Raw genomic sequence first — 15,189 nt, forward strand, 5'->3', positions numbered from 1 at the left:
TTCAAATGAGACATTATTTAAAAACCTAATTACCAGATTGTAAAGTCCACGCTCAATCTAACAATACCAACAAAATGCCTGTGCTATTCTTTATAAATATATGATTAATGGCATGTTTGCAATAAAATTGAGCAGATTTCTTTCACCAAAATTTCACAACAGTTCAGAAAACCGCACACATGAAAGCGGATCTCTGTGCTGCAGGGCAGGAGAGAATTAAAAGTACCTCAGTGATTGGGGGCTCAAACAATAACCCCAAATAACACAATTCCTGCACATATGAGTCAAAAGCCCACAAGATTTAGCTCGACATCATTGATCAGGAAACATCAAAAACTTTACCAACCAGACAGATTTCAAAGAGCTGTAGTCGAATAGAAAATAAAGGTAGCGAAGAGGGGATAGTCTGGCAGCTGATCATACAGACGTAGGAGTGTTTGATTAAGTGGTTTGCTTGTAGTATGAGTGTGCATAGGAACATACATTTTCAGACAAAGACATTTGGCTAACATCGGCAGGTATCAAAGGTGGTTCAAAATCTATTAAAAAAAGAACGTGGGATATTTTCATTTTGTTTACCCGACACGGAGAAAAAAAGTTAACTTTGGTAACTTGGAAGTTGTGAGCTATTACCTGGCACTTACAGGAAAAAAAAAAGATTACATGCATTAATACAGAAAATAAGACGAGCACGGATTTGGACGTTTATGAACAAGAAATCTTTCTCCTCCAAAGAATTTAAATACATCACTCTCCGCACTGTGGATGGAGCTTTCATGACTGGGAACATTGTCCCTTTAAAAGAGTCGAGGGTCTGTGTGTGATTGAATGTATTCACCCATTAGACTTTGTAGCTGTGATGCACTCACTCAGCTGTATGCATCACTAACAGCTAACAGTCCCCTGCTGCTAGCAGGCTTTTAGACTGAGAGAGGCTTTACAGTTCTGCATTTTAATAGAGAACTTTGAATGGAGTGACGGGGGATGGGTGAGAGAAGGGGGGGGGGGGGGGGCAGGGAACCAAAAGAAAGAGGCATCAAAATATTTTCAGAGGAAAATGAAGTAATGACAAAATACCCACCCGGAGTGTGCAGAGCAGAGGGGGTTTCTGGGAAGGACTGCCTTGGCAACGGTGAGGCTAATGTGTCAAAAGAAAGTCTGTAAGCATACTGAGCGCTGTCATGTCTAGGAGTGTGGGCCATTCAAAAGAAGGAGGAAAAGGTCCAAAAAGCAGTATTGAACGTCTTAATTACTTTCTGCTTCAGCGCCAGAAAACATACCCCTGAAAAGGTTCAATTATAAGATATCAAGGCAAATCAGCTGCCCTTATGGTGGCTGCTTGCTCATCTCTCAATGGAGCTGGGTTAAGCAATTATCGCTTGATACTGTCTACTTATTCTCAAAGGAGACCTGGAGAGGCATCGATGTAATGCAGTTTCAAACTGAGATACATTTTGTGGCCTTAAAGCATGTGGTCAGGCAAACTGATGCTTGAAAGGAAAAATAAGGTTGGAAAAAAGAGTAACACTGAGAGAGGATGATAATTTATCCACAACAGAAAAACAGTTTCATCAGCGGTCAGTGTCGACAGAGTCAATCAAGTGGCATCTCGAATGAAACAACATACTGCTTAACTCGTTTTTTCTCAGGTCTGAGAGAACATCTGATTGCAAGAAGGCAAAGAAAATCAGTAGGTTCCACTGAATCCCCAAAGTCCTGGAATAAAATATTTAACTGGCTAAGCCCACACAGAACATAACACCTGAAAACATCTGCCAAGGTAGAGGGAGTTAGCGACCCAGAAGACTTACCACTGCCGACTAGGAAAGAGCTATCACAATTCCAGATTCTGACAACGGCGAAGTTAAAAAGGCATATTTTGTCATAAATAAAACATAGGAGTGCAGCATTTCGGCAAACTCCCCCAACGAGAGGTCCCAAGAGAGAGATGGGATGCTGTTTGTGAACTCATGCTTTGCACAGTAAAGGGGGCTATAGCACTGCGTCACCACGACTCAAACTACATTCCCACATCCAGCCCTATTCAGCAAGGACTAGTCCTCTTTAAAAATTCATTAATTTACAGCAAAAATAGATTAAAGAGCCCAACTGCACCAACCTAAAAAGTTTGGCTTGTGAATAGCATTAATAATGGAAGCGAGCATCCAAAACCTAGAGGCCCTGGCTCAGAGGCATGGCTTAGGTTTTGTTGCGCTTTATAATGGAGAGTAATTTACATTTTTTAGAAGTATTACAGCTTTTTGATGCTTGTTTATAATTACATTGTTTTACATGCAAATTGGCTTACAATTGTTACTCATTAAAACATAACCAGGAGAGTGCAACAACACTCTCAGCTTGTGAGAGACACAGGCTTTACATCAGGTTCACAATGGAAGCTTTGCACTGAACTCTCGTCGCTGGCAGCGCCGCCGCTGCTGAGTTCAATCCAAATGACAGCCCTTTAAAAGTGATCATCCCCCATCTTATCTTTTACATCTTTCTCTTTCAAATCATAGCAACGCTTTCCTAACAGAATCAAAGAGGATTTTGACAAGATAAAAGGATTTGCTGCATTTGAATCCAAATTATGTGTACTTTCCTGGGGACAAGACAAAAATCACACTGACTGGGAGCACTCAGAGAACTTAAAGGTACTTAAAAGCAGACTAAGTCTGCTCTAATGCGTTGTCAAATTTTTCGCCTTCCCCGCCTGATGATAGAGGAGTCTGCTATGGTGCAGTATATAGGTAAATCAATATCTGAGGAGCATGTTATTGGAGATGAAAGGTTTGACTTTCACTCACTTGCAGGGGTCCGCTAAATACTTCAAATATCAGGTCATTTCAATAATCACTTTGTCTAAATGATGCTTCAAACAGCTGATTATTGACATGACCTGAAGTTACTAAAATGACCTAGCGACATTGTGGTGGCCTGATAATTGCAGAGACAGATTAGAGGGCGTCTAGCTGAAGCAAAGGAAACCTCTTCCTCACCTCAGCTGTCTTTGAGCGAGGCAGTGTACCAACAGACGCTCCAGAGGAAGTGTTCGTGATAAACAGTAAAAGACGAAGATGCTCACAGGCAACAGTACATACAACTGAAGAGAGTGGGTGTTGGTGTTTGCTAAATGCATAATCTTACTTAATAAGTCCTCAAGAAGCGGATATTCTTTCCAAGGTTAAACATCGGTTGTGTATAATGGCAGCGGTATGAAAAGGTGAGACCATAGTCTGTCTGTTTACAGGGAATCAACACTGGGGCTGAGACAGACAAACATTTTTCTCAGAGCTCACAAAAAGAATACTTCTAAGTGCCAAAGTTAACTCATGCTGGGTTTTTCAATAAAATGAACTCAGAGTGAAAACTGCACAGACACGTGGATACTGGGATTGTGTTTCAAGTCTATATGTACTCAAACAAATATTAAAAAAATAAATACATATATGAAAAAAACTGTAGGTTTCGTTTGCAAACATAAGCTGCTTAACATAAGACATGCTGTCATGATTTGAGACATGCACAATATCTTAAATCCGTTACATTTAATTTAGTGGCAAATCATTCTTCGCAGACACTGAGAAAAAGGACTGGTTGCCAAACATTACCAATGTAGTCACAAATGCAAAAAAATAAAAAATAAAGTCAAGTTATAATGAATATGCAGGCTGACAACATGAAATCTTGATAGCCATCACTGATATATGTAAAAATGTACTTTATTAATTAGTTTCTGATTTCTTTTCTTTTTTTAAAAAAAATTATTCATTCTGTTTATAATTTGTTGAGCAGCCTTGTCTATTTTTATTTGACAACACTTCCTTGCTAATTAAGTCACATAAGACGTGAGTAAGTTGTGTGGTGCCATTTTACGGTTTTCTTTGATGAACTCATCATTTTAGCTGTAACCTTAAATGCATATTGCCTAATAATAGTATTATGTAAAATATTTTGACAGCTAAAATATTAACTTTGTCGACGTTTCCATTTCACTGTTTCAATTCACTAAGTGCTCTCCTGGCATGCCAGGCCGCCTGTTTTACACATGACTCATGTAGCCGTGTGGAGATTTTGGCCATCATTTGTGTAAATTTTTGTTATTTTGTAAATATTAGGGCTCTGTATTGACAATAAACTGGCAATACAATATGTATCACAATACACAATATGATTCAATATATTGCGATACATTAAATACTGCAAGCTTGGTGATATATTGCAAGTTTTTGAGTCTAATTTTTTAATTTTAATCTGTCTCAGTATAGAGCAATCTCAACACAAAATGAGTCACTACCACAAACGTTTGCATGTAAACTAATTAAAAATCAACATAGGGTTTTTTCAGATCGATTCGGTATCAAAAAATATAATAGAGGCAGGGTAAGAAATTAAAAGAGCAATGTATCACAACACTTTGTACTACAATAATGTTTCAAAACAACAACGCCAAGTATCATATTTCCCAGTATTTTCTGTCCACATACATTACATTTTGCTTCAATAAAAATGACTGAAGTGAGAATCTTTATCTCATTAGATAAAACAGAAGTTGACAAAGTTTTTCTTGGGAAAATAATTAACAGTTGAGCAAAAGGTGATAAATTGCAGTATATGTTGTTGCAATACTCAGCATATCACAAAGAATCACAATATTTTATTGTGACTTAATATCGCATATTTTCTTACATTCCTAGTAAATATAACTCCAGCTGTGCAGTAACCGACCTGGAGAAATATATGAGTTGAATTGTCTTCCTGCAGATATTTAGTCTGTGGTAACTGGAATTATGTTGTTTTCTATGTTTTGTGGCTTCCCTACAAACATCTTATTGCACTAGGTTAACATTTTTTTTTAATATTTTTCATGGTTTAACTTAACTCTCTCTCAGAGTGACAGTTAATGTTTTGTTATACCAAATTAAGAAAACTGGACAAACAATGTTTTCCAGTAAATTTTAAAAGCTAATAATTTTCTAACACGGGCAACTCACTGGCTAAGCCGTACATAATACACATACATACACATATACATGTCAAAGTTATCTAGTACTGTTGCATTGCCTGGGACAGTGTAAAGAAAAGTGCTCCAAGTGCTGCTTTGCATTGATGATCCAGATATGCAGTGACCAACCTGAAGCAACATACAGTATGTGTGTGTTATATTGTCTTCCTGCAAAGAATGGAATAAATAGTGGAAAATTGCCCTCTGAGTCCTTCTCATCTATGCCAAACTTACATCCGTCACACTGACATATGAAGCTCATCTTTATCAAAGAAACTCAAATGCATGTAGTGTATCCACAAATAGCCCTTAATTCAACTTTCAAAAAGTCATTACTACACTCGCTTCTTAGCATTGCATTTGCTGACATTGACGATAATTACAACGACCTTTCCGATGATAAAACAGAAATCAGTAAAACATTGTGAGGGGTTTCTTCTCTTCACGTTTCATGCAATTCTGCATAACGTTTTAATGAGGCATTTAGGGGTCTATGAGTGATCTACTGAGAAAGTCTACAATGGCAATCAGCAGTGAGTGTGGCAGCTGTTCGGCAATTAAAAAGCCAAATTACCCTCAATCAACACCATTTACAAGCGCAAGTAAATCTCAGAGCAAATAATGATGAGAGAAATCTGTTCAGACAGCTCTCATCTTGATAGGAATTAGAGGCGCATCCAAATCAGGAACAGGGTACTCTCTCAAACGTTTTCTCAGTCTGTCGCCCACAAACACACACACATACACACATCCCGTTGTCTGTGTGTTTTTGGAGAGAAGAAATTGTATAGTATTGGCTGGCTCTCCACACTGCAGCATGATGAAAGATAATGACTCCTTTACAGTATAAGACGCTCACCGTTCATTGTAAGGTTATAGTCTCTTTATGGAAAGAGACTAGGCAGCCTATGGAAAAGAAATCCATAGTGGGTGAGCATAACTGCACCATCAACAAAAATACTGGAAAACTGTAAATAAAAGTGACCTGCATACACTGTTCAAAAAAAACAAGCACTCAAGGACAGTTATGACAAATAACTGTATTTTCTGTCTGTATAACGTGAATTAGCATGCTGAAACATTTCACCCAAAGATGTGCCATTTAACGCTATCTGTGCAAATATTAAGGTAATATTAATCTCAAATCTGTAAATTTTGTTAACTTTCAACAAAATGTAATTACAACTAATATTGTCAACATTTAAAACAGAGGTTGGAACTAGACCCTATCGACTAGTCTACAAATAAGAAAACACTCAAGAAAACTGTCAAAATTGAGCAATTTAGGCCAAATCCATTAAGGTAAGCAAGTAGTAGTAGACCTATATTACGAGAGCCATTTGAAATAATAAACCAAATTTTTCAATAACCTAATACTATTTGAAATGCCACAGAAATGTGAAATACTTTGAACCATGCATTATGAACACTGCATAATTTTCATTGATGCATGACAACTATCGACAAAAGTTAACAAATTACATTTATTGAAAACAATATTCTTTAGAAAAATAAATCCACAGAAAATGTGCTGATTATTACAATGACATTTTCATTTGTGGAATGCAATCGCATAAAGTAGTGATAATTTAGTAAACAAGTTCAACCGACTTGTATTTCTGGTGCTGACTCGCAAGGACAGCAACATTTAATCAACTAGTCGGCTCTAAACTAAACACGGAGCACCACTGAAAATATCACATCCTTTAAAAGTGTGATGTATACAGGCATAATTAAATTATATGATTGCAAACATACTGTGTGTCCACATGGTATATACAAGTAAACAAAAATAAATCAACACCTGTGAATGCCTGCCATGGTGTCATTGACACCTAGGCAGGTATTCATGCACCTTTATATAAATCTATAGAAATATGTTATGTTGTGAACCTAAATTGGTTAAATCTTGTGACGCAAAAGTGGCTAATTTCCCCCTCTGTTGCTACTTTTCCTTCCAGCAATTTAAACTTGGTAGTTGGTGTTATTAGTTTCAAGCTAATTTTGCATTTCTATACAATTACGTTACTACCAATGAGAACTCTACAGTCTTCAGCTGGGTATGTTGCTCGGTCAGGCTGTAAGCTTCCACTGTGATCACTTCAAAAGTGTTTTCATCTGTGCAAGGCACAGTCCTCGTCCAATACACTCGGATAATTGTTATGTTAAACGCCACTTTCTCGCACACTTTCTCCCCGCAGTCTGAATGATGGACTTTTGTTGCAAACTTAAAATAAGTTGACTTTATCTGACGGACATTTGGGATAAAGACGAATGCTACAGTGTCTGGATGCGTGCTCAGTGTGACAGGCAACGAACTTGTCATAGCCAGCCATTAAGTAAAAGCTTTTCAATCACACTTATTCCCCGTTAAATCGCTATTTGTCACAAACCTTCATGACTGACATTCAAACATTCTTCTGCACAGACTACTCACCGTCGTAGGTGAAGATGAGCCGGCTCAATTTTTCTGTACTCTTGCTTCAGGAGCTCCAGACGCCGACTCTGCACTTGAAAATTCCCCCTCGAAGACAAAAGCTCCGGCGGTGCGTTGGCGCTGTCAGCCGGGCTGCATGCACGGTGCTGTGCCGGCGTCAAACTGACCGCTGCTGTGGTCACTCGACAGTCATGACGGGCGGACTCGACCCGCTATTCGCATTTGCGCTCAACAACACGAAGATCCCGGGTCTCTGTGCTCCGCTCGGCTGCTAAACCACCGGAACTACTTCCAACGCCAGCCGGAGCACGTTGAAGATAAATTCATGCACCACAATAGGAAAAAAAAAAAGAAATCACATCCATTTAACTAGTTCCCAATATCAATATTAATGAGATTCCACCAAGACACACACGGACCTACCATAATTAGCCTTTGTCTGGCATAAAGCCTGGCATGTAATTACTAATAATAATGTGACATAAATTATCATACCATTATGTTAGATTCATGGATTTGATAAGTAATCATCATCATATGATAGACTACAGTCATCATTGTCATTATAATCATGACAAATAAGGTGCGTCAATGAATTATTTGCATTATCGATTAATCTGCCCATCATTTTTCTCAATTAATCGTTTTAGGATAAAATGTCAATAAATGAATAAATAAATAGTGAAATCTGCCCTGTTTAATTTCCCAGCAACCAAGGTCACATCTTTAAGTGATATTTTTATCCGACCAACAGTTAATAAAAATCCACTGCTACTCATTTTATCATGTATGATGAAGAAAAGCATCAAATTATCTCATTTAATAGGCAACACAAGGAAATGTTAGGCCTTTTTGCTTAAAAAACTATTCAAATAACTATTCAATTAGTTGTACTTATATCCTGATCATCTAATCAACTGATCGACTAATCGTGGCGGTTCTACTTTTGACTGTTTTGCTAAAGCAGTAAAACTAAAGAAAACTCTCTGTGTGATACCCAGACACCAAAATGCTTATTTTAGGCACAACTATTTTAGGCAAGGACATGTGTGCAATAATAATATTAATACCCTGCACAAAGTACAACAAAACATTTGCTGCATAAAAGTGGCAAATTATACTGTTCTGTTAGGGCAACAAACTGGGGGCTTGGTGGTGTATTATCTGTTTCAGTTGAGGAACTGCATGCCTGTAATCTGTTGATTAAATGCAGGAAGAAGCTTCATGTGAAGCACAGCACACCCACCTGGACAGGACAGCACACAGGAGCGCCTTCAAGATTTCTGTCCAGAGAGAAAGGAGAGCAGGATGTGTTTGGCATTTATAACTCATCAGTTCACACAGATTCAAGGATTCCAGTGTATGATGTCACATTTGATACCGTTGCTGCAGTAGACTTTAGCGGTGCGTCAGTTATTTGAGTTACACTTTACAAAGGCATAGTGGTGCAGCGGTTAGCACTGTCGCCTCACTATGAGCAAGGGCCCTTCTGTGTGGAGTTTGCATGTCCTCCCCATGTCAGTGTGGGTTTTCTACAGCTTCTCCCCACAGTCCAGAGAAATACAGGTTAGGTTAATCGTGGACTCTGGAGTAGGCGTGAATGTGCGTCTGTATGGCTGGTTGTGTCAGCCCTGTAGTAGTCTGGTGTACCCTGCCTCTAGCCCAGTGTCAGCTGGTAAAGGCCTCAGCAACCCTGCATACGATAAGCACTTACGGACAATGAATAAACTGCAAAAGATTGCCCAAAATATGGATTTTAAACCCTGAAGACATAGCCTATACTGTAATGCTAGAAGATGAGCACAAGGGTGTAGGTTTGGTTTAAGAATTGGGGTGGGGGACACTTAGGAAACATTTGGTTCAGTGATTCAGAAAGTTTTAAGCAAACATTCTGGGGGATTTTTTTCTGCACCAATTTGTGCATTTTCTGTATCAACTTATGATTTGACAGGCAACAGTCCTCTGCTACTGTCATGTTTTTTTATATGGAGAGACAAATGAACATGCTCTAAATACTGAGGGGAATGTGTCCCCCGCTCCCCCCCGATATCTACGGCTATGGATGAGTGCGAGTTGAGTTTTGCTTATAATGCAACAATGACAAACAGACAATTGTTCCCAAAACACAAACATACAACTAGTGTAACATGATATAAACTGTTTTTTTGGTGAAACTATTGGATCTAAATAGAAGTTTTGAGTGACATTTGTATCAAAGTCATTTGAGTTTTCCCCCCTCAGCTCTGAATATAACCTCAAAGTTTTTGACTGGGATTTGAATCACTAAATAAACACACATGTGTAACTAAATTCTGAGAATTAAAAGTACAGACAACAAAGGCCTCTTTTGTAAACAGGAGGCTCCCACAGCTGTGTCACTGTGAACAACAGCTTCATCTGTTACAGCACTTCATGGTAGTTTCCTTACAGACGACTGTTACCTCTGTGTCACACTACACATTGTGAACTATGTGAGGTAACTGGAAGTAGCTTAGTAGATACGCATGTAAGAGAGAGGAGCACAACAATGGCACAAGCCAGGTTTAAATCTATGCAGACACAGCAGGCTTCCTTACACATTTTGCTTGGCAAGTGTGCAAATCCCCCTAACACTTAGCTCCATAGTTGTTTGCTGCAGAGTTAGCATAGAGCTAGCTCCATAATCCCGTCACAAAGCCTGCAATTTGCATGTATCCAGAGAAGATGACTGAAAAGATTCACTCAATAAAAAAGTAAGAATATAGAGACTAAATAACTCGAACTCCCCTTTGTGTCTTTTGTAAAGCACTAAATTGCCTTGTTGTTGAACAATGTTATACAAACAAAACTGCCTTGAAAAACTGCTTAGGAGTGTATTAATGCAGGCAAGAAGAACATTTGAAAAGGATATTTAGCTTGACTTGCAACAAGTAGCAGTTTTGCTTATTGTTACTCGGCTGTTTGACCTTCACTGTGCAGAATGACGTCGGTTCAGCGTCTGACATTTGAGGGCTGTTTTTGCATTTATCTGCTGGAAGCTTCTCTGTGTTCACCTTAAAAATGACATGATAACACGCAGAGGTGGGACCAAGTCATTGTTTTGTAAGTCAAAACTAAGTCTCAAGCCTTTGCACTCAAGTCCCAAAGCCTAAACTTTGAGTTTTGCATCCTAAACAAGTCATTATTTTTCCATTTTACATCAGAGTAACAATATATATTATATTCTGAAAAATCACAAATGCATTTTTTTCATTTTTTTGTTAATACAAGTTTGTTGGATGTTATTGTGTCTTCATCTGTAATTCTTTATCCACGTTATGCAAAGTGCAATTTGTTTTTTGTTAACCACATCATCGTCGAATCTTTATCCTACAAATACTGATCATATTTGGTGTATTTTTTTTCTGACTGGCATCCAGTAACAAAATTTAACGTTAGTTCTTCATGGTTTTCTCTTGTAACTTATTTGAGTGATGTCAGTTTGGTTAAAGTGGAACGTCTGGGAATTCAGTATCGACTTGCTGGGAATTAATTGCATTAACATCGTTGATTCAGAAAACGGAGGGAAATTAAGTAATTTGTGACACATTTTTTCAATAACATATATTTAAGTATTTGGGTTTAGGGGAAGGTATCACTCGTTTTCAAGTCAAAAGACTCAAGTCCAAGTGAAGTCACAAGTCACTGGTGTTAAAGTCAAAGTCACATCACACATCTTATTTGATTTTGTCAAGACAAGTCTAAAATAGGCCAATCATATTTGTGACTCAAGTCAAAACCTTGATTACCGCACCTCTGATAACAAGCATGATTTTGTAACATCAAACTTGGGATCTCACAAATTTGCTCTTGTTATGTGGAAACTTCAAGTGCACATAGAGACAGGAGAATGGACATTTCAGTGATGTATAAGAGACATATAGTGACTAACAGTATTTATTATTCTGGTGTACGCTGTTTACATAATACTAGACCCGCTGCTATTAATCATATCCCGTCACTTTACTTTTTAACTTTTCCCTTTCACTAGTAACTTTGTCTTTAATTGCTCTGGTAGTTGGTGTTTTTATTTCTAGTTGTATATACACTGTATTATTTTTATTTTTAAATTTATTATTGTTTACCTCTCTATATATCTGAAAGTATTTCTGTCACCAGTTAAACTCTTGAAATCAGCAGTATTTGCATTTTAGGGTATTTAGATATTGATTTTTCAACGAGGCATGAGGAGTAGATTTAATTTTGAATATTTCTGACAAGTAAGGCTCATTGAACTTGTTTGCTGAAAACCACATCTGAAACAAATGTATAACTAGTGCGAGCAGAATGTCTTAAAGTCTGAGGGGGATCTTTAAGCTGACTTGTTCAGCTGTCGAAACAACTACAAGTAGATTTTGGATCACCATTCCTTTAATAAAATTTATTTCCCAAGCTTCAAACCAGGAACGAAGTCTGTGTTTTTGTCTTAGAGTTGGTTGGAGTGCATTCCCACTTTGTCAGCGTTAGGTTTAATACAGCTCAGTGCTGCACTCGTCTGGACAGTGGAGCTGCGTGCAATGCTTAATTAAATATCTATGTAGGTATTTCATAAATTTTCAAAGCACCAATAAACAGTGCTGGAATTTCTATTTCTTCATGAATTACATAAATTGTCAAAAAGACACTGCAAGATCCAAAAAAAAAAAAAACAACTGCTCTATACAAATATGTAATTCGAACATTCCTAAAATGATAACGACCAATGTGATTGTTACAAATATATACATATGGGCCATGAATTTACTTTAAAGTTTCAAACATTAACATTAAAGACGTATAAATGAATGACTAACCTTGTCTAGGAGTTTCTTCTGGGCAAACTGTTGTAATCTATATGTCCACCACTAGAGGGCTCTCTAGTCTAAGATAATGTGTTGCCATCTTCATAAACTAAAAAAAAAAACATTGAGGTTTGTTGAATGTGCACTTATCTGTGTTTTGCTTTCATTTTACAAAATGTACTTTAACACTGTGAATAGTCACGTGAAACATTGTTGGGTGTTGACGTTGTTACATGTCTTATCTGTCTTGTCCATGCAAAATGCAAACAGCCTTGACCTCAAAGCCAACGATAATGAAATGTCTGTTGACCTCATGATGACAAAATGTGAACAGCTATTAGGCCTGGCTGAATTTTATGTGCTTATTCTCTATCCAAACATTTACAAGCTTATATTCGGCAAATTAGGGACTTATGATGTCACCTCTACTCAATTTTCACACTTTATCTCAAAAAGAACATACTAATACTTTAATAGTCATGTTGGACAAATAGGATGGGAAGTTGGTCTTGATTCTTGCAGAAAAAAAAAAACGTCTGGTACTGCATTTATAAACAGGAATGTGTCTACTGTGGTGCCTTCCCCTTACTTTGTGATGATTGGTCGAGCACGACTGGCTCTGCCCGGTTTGATCCTGCTGTTGGCTCTCATATGTTGCAGTGCCTTGAGCTCAGGGGATGCAGGGAGGGCAGAGCAACAGGGGATGCAACTTCTTAGTGTGGAACCTAAAGTAGCAAGACATACGTATGCAAAGCAAACAATAAGAATTTAAATTTCAAGGTCTAAGTGTGGAGCTATCAATGTCTGCTATAAGTATTAGTAATATCTTGCAGTGATATATTTCTGACAAACATAATAAAATGGTGAAAATACAAAGTAATCTATTATAAAGGCATTTCTGAATAAATGGTAGTCTAATATGCCAACAGCCATTATGTGCTAACAGATTTAGGCTAGCCTATTTAAATTATTTGATAATTCTAATTTGATTATTTTTTATAATTATTTGTTTTAAGATAATGTGAACTTTTATGGGTTTATAAGAGATATGGAGAATATATTGCTGAGTCACAACAATATATTCTCTTGAGATGAGAGTTGCACATGCCGAAAAAATTGCATATATATGTGTGTGTGTGTGTTTGTGTGTGCGTGTGTGTGTGTGTGTGTGTTTCAATAGCTTACTTAGGCCTTCGTTTTGATGATGTAAATTTACTTGAGAACTATTTCGAATGCAGTAGTTTTACTCGTAACAGAGTATTTTTTGCACTGCTGGCCTAGTATTGTAACTTTTAGCCTTTTTAGGTAAAAGATCTGAATATTTCCTCACCACTGTTTTTAACACGGGACAAATATTAGTGTATAGAGCATGTGTAGGGCGCACATAAGAACAATGAGCCTTAAAAATAGTGTTGCCGGTATTAATTCCTTGTCTTATTTCTATCTATGGTATAATGATATTTAAGTTTTGAAACTACAGTTGACATAATATTCTGGGAGTTTATAAACAGTGGCCATGGAATGTAACTAAGTACATTTACTCAAATACTGTACTACAAATTGGAGGTATTTGTACTTAACTCAATTCTTTTCTTTTGATATTATTTTATATTTTTTGATGCATTATATTTCAGAGGGAAATATTTTACGTTTTACTTCAATACATTTATCTGAATGCGTTAGTTACTTTACTTTACTTCAGATACTTGCGTAAAAAGTTTATAAAATATTATGTTTTGTTATAAATTAAATTACCAACCAGTTTATACAAGTACAGTTGCACTGATTAGTTGATTAACTGGCAGAAAATGGATTGCCAACTACTCTGATAAAGACCTTTTCACTTTTTTTCATAGTTTTGAATTTTGTGAAAGTATATATGTGTGTGTGTATATATATGTATATACACAGGTTTACAGTAGTTTTAATTTAAATACTTTACGTACTTTTTCCTGAATATACTTACTTACTTTTACTTTACATACTTTTTTTTACAGTGTGGTATTAGTACTTTTACTTAAGTAATGGATCTGAATAGTCTACTTATGAAGGCCACTGATAAACAGAAACGTTAGCACCATTCAGGATATGCCTAATTGGCAGTGCATGTTTGCAAAACCCATCATCCGTAAATAGACATCACATAGTCTATCACTGTAATATTTTGATACTGAAGAAAACTTAAACACGTGTTGATTGTCAGTGAAACTCAGGAGTTATGAGCAGCGTCATATTTTTTTTTTTTTTTTTTTTTGCCAGACCCACTGAATCTAAAAATATGTGCATGGTGTCTGTGTGTTCACATCATTAAGTTAACCCCACCCCCAGTGATAGTCGCCGTGTCTGGCAAAAGGATAGGAGAGGAGAGGAGAGGAAGTGGGTCACTCGCATAATTTCTCACCGTTATCACATGGGAGTGTTTTCCTCCTACTCAGCCGACACAGATATCCCTGGACTGCACTGCTTGACTGTAAAAATACAACTTTCTGATAAAATAAACGCCTCTCAGTCTTTACAAACCGAACGGAAGAAAGGAAGCTAGGAAGCGTCTTTGGTTTGTGATGACCTTGTTTCATTTCCTGCCACTTCGGCATGGAGACAGCGCTGTCGGTATTCGCCAAACCTCCTCGCACCGTCTGGTCTGAACCGGTTCGGGATGTGCGCGGTCTCGTGCGCACTGCAGACTCCATGCACTGATTCACACAGCACTCCGCGCGCCCTCATCGTGCTCCGTTTATCCCGCCCTCATTGGTAAGGACGGCCGCGGCCCGCCCACACCTTCCGCGTGCTGTTTGGACAATGAGGGAGTGTACGAGTTGCGATTGGTTAATGCCGCTCCAAAACTTTTATTTTGGGGCAGTCCCTGTTTACTGCGCACGCGGAGAAGTGGAGTTGTAAACGAAGCGCGTGCACTTTTCAGCACCAATACCTCGTGGACAGCAGCCAAA

The 15,189-nt window shown here is 37.7% G+C and overlaps 1 protein-coding gene across 4 annotated transcripts in view; it reads right to left on the reverse strand.

Moving 5' to 3' along the window:
- LOC121947426 (forkhead box protein J3-like) overlaps positions 1 to 7,703 on the reverse strand; it is a 75,315-nt gene extending 67,612 nt beyond the window's left edge. For all 4 annotated transcript variants that reach the window (XM_042492484.1, XM_042492482.1, XM_042492486.1 and 1 more), the window contains exon 1: positions 7,443 to 7,703. The gene's annotated coding sequence lies outside the window, so the exon portion shown is untranslated. The remainder of the gene's footprint in view (positions 1 to 7,442) is intronic.
- Between the last annotated feature and the right edge of the window lie 7,486 nt (positions 7,704 to 15,189).

This window comes from Plectropomus leopardus, chromosome 8, assembly GCF_008729295.1.
Source record: "Plectropomus leopardus isolate mb chromosome 8, YSFRI_Pleo_2.0, whole genome shotgun sequence".
Classification (NCBI taxonomy): Eukaryota; Metazoa; Chordata; class Actinopteri; order Perciformes; family Serranidae; genus Plectropomus; species Plectropomus leopardus.